General features: G+C 43.4%; 1 protein-coding gene across 1 annotated transcript in view; it reads left to right on the top strand.

Annotated features, from left to right (window-relative positions):
* The window catches only part of LOC119315817 (transcription factor GTE4-like), a 20,128-nt gene that overhangs the window by 7,361 nt on the left and 7,553 nt on the right, over positions 1–5,214 (top strand). The window lies entirely within an intron of this gene.

Below are 5,214 nucleotides of genomic sequence, written 5' to 3'. Positions count from 1 at the left end.
GGAGGGGCGACGGGGCGGGGGGGCGCTGGGGCGGCGGCGGGGTGGTGGGGCGACGGGGCGGCAGCGAGGGGAGAGAAAGAGAAAGAGAGGGGCGGGGTGGGGCGGCCGTTAACGTTAGTGGGGCCCTCCCTCTTTGCCGTCCGCCTTTTTGCTCTTTGCCGTCCGCTAGCGGACGGCAAAGAAGGGGGGCCGTTAGGTTTTTTTTGCAGCTCGTCAGTGGGGCCCCCTCCCTCTTTGTCGTCCGCTAGCCGACAGCAAAGAATCTTTGCCGTCTGCTAGCTGACGACAAAGAACTGGCTGATGGCAAATTATGTCTTTGCCATCAGCCAGTTCTTTGCCGTCTGCTTTTTGGTAGCTGATGGCAAAGAGCTTCTTTGTTGTCTGCTAGCTGACGACAAAGAGCTGGCAGATGGCAAAGTAGCTGATTCCAGTAGTGGGATACACAAAGGATCCATCAGAAACAACTTATAGAATAAGTCTTACAATTTCCTCATGGAAGAATGGCTAACCTTGCCAAAAAGCAAGCTATAACAATAGGTCCTCCGGCCAGGTGTGCCAGGCATGACATCACATTACTAGGGCATATAAATACCAATGTTATATTTCTTTGAAATATGTTCCAACCATCATATTTGACCGAGATTCAGATCTAATTAGTGTCAGGATACCTCAGACTCAGGATGCCTGAGAAGAAAAGGGGCAACACAAAATGACGAGATGACATTGTAAGATTCCCGGTAAATGAACTATGGAAGCAAGTCCGAATCATGAGTTCATTACTAAATCAAGGAGAGAATGAGGAGGTGGCTGATGAACTCGGCGACAATTCATCGAGATTTCCAAAAGATGGATTTCCACAATTATGTGAACAAGGAGATAGCTCTTGTCAGATGAAATGATATAATGAGGTATGCTCGAGGAAAACATACACAAAATAAACATTGGTTGACGGTGCACTTGAAATACGGACTTAGGTAGTACAAACAATGTTAGAATGGCGATTCGATAACCAATGGTCTAAGAATGAAATGTTGACCATTAACTTCAAAGCAATAAGGTTGCTAGAAGTTTTAAAATTACTAGTTCATCAGTCGGTATTCCTGTTAGGAACAAGATGGGGACCCAGAAAAGAATGGTGATGGTGAAGTATCACTTATATCAAGAATTCTCAAGAGGTGGTGAAATTCTCACAACATTCTTGACATAAAAGATGGTAATACTCCAAGGCAAAGAACAAATGCTGGATAGCAAGGATCTCAAGGTATATCACGAAACACGAACAAGTTTGTGTTGAAAGGAAGGTAAGGATGTTGTCGATGGTAACTCAAATTAACAAGGGACGAGGATGGCACTTATCATCATGGATTCGATTGATATTCTGGAAGGAGTCAAAACGTTGATGATGATCACCACATATTTTGTCGAGAGGCTCCATGAAGAAGCAATCGAATAGCGACTGCATCAAGCAAAAGGACTAATGTAGCGGAATATTATTGGAACCATGGATACAACATCAACTCGGAATCAAGCTTGCTATTCGAGGTGAACGATAAGACGAGGAAGATCGACGTAAGCTTAGCTCATCATCGAAAATTGTGCTCCGAGAATAAGGACCAGGTAGCACAGTTAAGAGCAGCATGATAATGATATAGCCAATCAATCTAGGAATGACTTGAAGGATTATTTAAACTCGTAAGCAACGAAAATTATTTAGGGTTATTGAATCGGAGTGCGGTCTCGATTCACTATTCGGTGTTCTCGATTGACGACAACCCAGAACCTAGGAACAATTGGATCCGGTGAGCAATAATAGTTGATGAAGAACCCATAAGAAGTTATGATGTCCCATGATATTCTCAAGATACCAGGGTGTAATGCTAGACGGTAGATCAAAGTAAAGGTTGGACTGGTGTATTGATCCACAGAAGACAAGTGCTTAAACTTGCCCGAGAAATGGTATTAAGGAGAAAATATGGTCGGAACCACGATTGCAAAGGGATCAATCCACAGACACAAGATGATATTATATCAAGGGGTAATTAGTTTAAGAGAAGCTTCCATGATAAGATCTACATCGTGTCCACGGGCATGAACACAAAGTTCAAGGTCGACTCCCACTTCTCCAATGCATAACCTTTCATTCACTTCTCACATTCCAAGAGGTTGTAGTGTTGAAAAACTACATGACGAAACAAATAGTAGAGTGTGACCTGTAGAAGTTTTCGGGTCACACAGATTAGGGAAAGACATAGGTTCAACCCACTGGGGCATCGTGGAAACATATACCACAAGCTTCAATAGCAAATATCACCATCTCGAAAGCAGAGCATGGCCGGCCAAAATCAGAGAATAGGATTTACCAATGGCATTATGTATCTGGGAAAGAACTTCTCGAGGTTTTTGTATACAAAGGACACTGTTAGATGATAATTCAACAAAGGATTTGACGGTCCACAACAGAGCTGATGTGAGCATCGGCACACAATCAGAAGAAGAAACAATGAAAGGAGATCAGATTATGGAAACAACTGAATAACTCAAAGCTCAAATGCAAAGGAATTATGAATTCCAAGACAAGGGACCAGAAGCAAACGCTCTGATTAAGGATGGATAAGTTGAATATGCTTAGGGGTACAATCGATTGCAAGTTGATTGGTCGAGATCCAGCTCATGTTTAAAATGATATCTGAGCTAGAAGGATGAATTCTAGGATCTGATTGAGGATCACGAGCATTCGCAACATATTGAATCAATGGAATCAAAATGATAATGACAAGGGATGCCAATAAGATTACGAGACTTATGGAATTAACCATAACACAAGCAAGCAAGAATTTCAAGAGCAATAGACTACTCAGGATTTTCGGAAGACCAAATGGTATTTCGAAGACTTTTGCGAAACACATGAACAACTGGGGATGAGCAAATGCTCGATAAGTGCGAGGAATTATCCATAGGGTTATTCAGGAGGAAAAGAGCTGCATGGCAGTCGGAAAAAGGATTCTCGAAAGTCGGAGAATACTTTCGCGTATCTTGTAATAACAAGAACAACTAGGGATGAAAGTATGAACGGCGAGGGTACATAGTTATCCATAAGGATTCAACGATGTTAAGGGATTGCAAAAGAAATCAACACAAGTTCTCGGGAGTAGATCGGAGAATATCTTCGAAGTCTTCTGGTGAAGCAGGCAACCATCTGGAATGAAGGGGCTCTCCAGGGAAAGTCGTTACGAGAACCTAATGTCGTTAGTAAAATCATTTAACCCGAATAGAAGGGAGAACAGAGTCCTAGAGTATAGACAAGGAATAAAAGATCCTATTACCACCCAATGGCGACGTGGGCCCATGGGCCGCACAGCCATGTTAGTAAAACAGTTTTCACTGACTAGACTCGACTTCGACCAAGGAGTGTGGAAGGTGCATTCCTATAGGCAGTCGGCTCTGATACCAACTTGTGACGCCCCCGATTTGACCGTACACTAATCATACACGCAAACGTGTACGATCAAGATCAGGGACTCATGGGAAGATATCACAACACAACTCTACAAATAAAAATAAGTCATACAAGCATCATATTACAAGCCAGTGGGTCGAGGGCTCGAATACAAGAGCTCGATCATAGACGAGTCAGCGGAAGCAACAATATCTGAGTACAGCCATAAGTTAAACAAGTTTGCCTTAAGAAGGCTAGCACAAACTGGGGTACAGATCGAAAGAGGCGCAGACCTCCTGCCTGGGATCCTCCTAAACTACTATCTCAGGACCCCCTACCCGAGTTTCGTCGAAATCGACTCCGTCACCGACGTTCTTCTGTAAGGAGCTAGCGGCGGTAGTCGTATCTGTCATATGGGCCATCTCGAGTAGTCACAATAATGATGATATTAAGTTCCAACCGATTCGCTCTATGGAGCTTATCAGGGAGATGATCCAGGCACTAGATATTCTAGAAAGTGTCGCGACCATGCTAAGACCGGGAGAAGTTTGGCTACAACTGAAGGTTGTGTGAAGATCAACACTGATGCTATGATGAACGCAGTAGCAAAGTCCTCAGGAGCAGGATTGTAGCCCGAAATCACAATGGTGAGTTCTTGGCTGGAATCTGCAAATATAATGATATGATATACCCCTATATTAGTGAACTGTAGGCAGTTCGGGAGGCAGCATGTCTTGCGGTGGAGAAGGGATGACAACATGTCCTCATCGAGACAGATTGTCTGATAATCCGAGATGAATGGAAGGATGGTACGTTCAGGTCCATGAAGACCATATATTCAGAGAGATTCAACCACTTCTCTTAAATTTGTAGGAATTTGATATTACCTATGCTCGAAGAGACGTCAATGAGGTAGCTCATAGGTGTGCTAAGGAAGCTGTAATTAGTGTTTTCAGTTTAACCTCTTTTCATGTATGAGTTCTTGCCTGCTCTTATGCGGTTGAACTCTATTCGCCAATACATTGAATAAAATGTCTTGAATGGCGGTTCTAAAAAAAGACTGGGATACCATCCAACTTCATGGGGAAATGGCTTTTGAAGATGAGTCAATTCTGAGCCATCAGTTTGCTACACATGTTTGCAAGATGAGGACAACGTAGATCACATTATGTCTACATGCGGATATGCGCGCGAGGTTTGGTTCCTCATTTGGGACACGCTCCGCATCAACGTACAGGACCGCCTCCCAGCAGATACGACTCTTGAATGATGGTTGACAGAGAAAAGACAATTCCACAAGGCCGACAAGCGAGGTTTTGACACGTTGTTCATTGCGGGCATGTGGGCTCTTTGAAAGCAACGCAATGCTAGGGTCTTCAACAGAGCTGATCAACAAAAGGATGCTAGGGAGCTTGCCAATATGATTCTTGGAGAGGTAGCTGAGTGGAAGCAAGCGGGTGGCAGTGTTGGTGGTCTACAACGATTTGTGAGGAGTTAGCTTAGGCGTGTTAGGAGGTGTCGGTGCGGTGTATGTGTGGCCGTTTGTGCGCATTCGAGTCATATTTTTTGTAATTATGCTTTCTACTACCTTCTATAAAAATATGGTACACCGTTGTCCTCACGAAAAAAATGAGTCAATTCTCTCGCTATTTGTTGTAAAAAAATAAATTCTCTCGCTATCTCGCTCAAAAAAAAAAAAAGAAAAGAAAAAAAAACTCTTGCCATCACTCAAAACACCTTCCACCATCCCGTCCGTGCTTTTCCTCTTCCTCTCCTGA

Source organism: Triticum dicoccoides, chromosome 6A, assembly GCF_002162155.2.
Source record: "Triticum dicoccoides isolate Atlit2015 ecotype Zavitan chromosome 6A, WEW_v2.0, whole genome shotgun sequence".
In the NCBI taxonomy this organism is placed as follows: Eukaryota; Viridiplantae; Streptophyta; class Magnoliopsida; order Poales; family Poaceae; genus Triticum; species Triticum dicoccoides.
The sequence above is the reverse complement of the archived record's forward strand: the minus strand, read 5'-3'. Positions and strand labels throughout refer to the sequence as shown.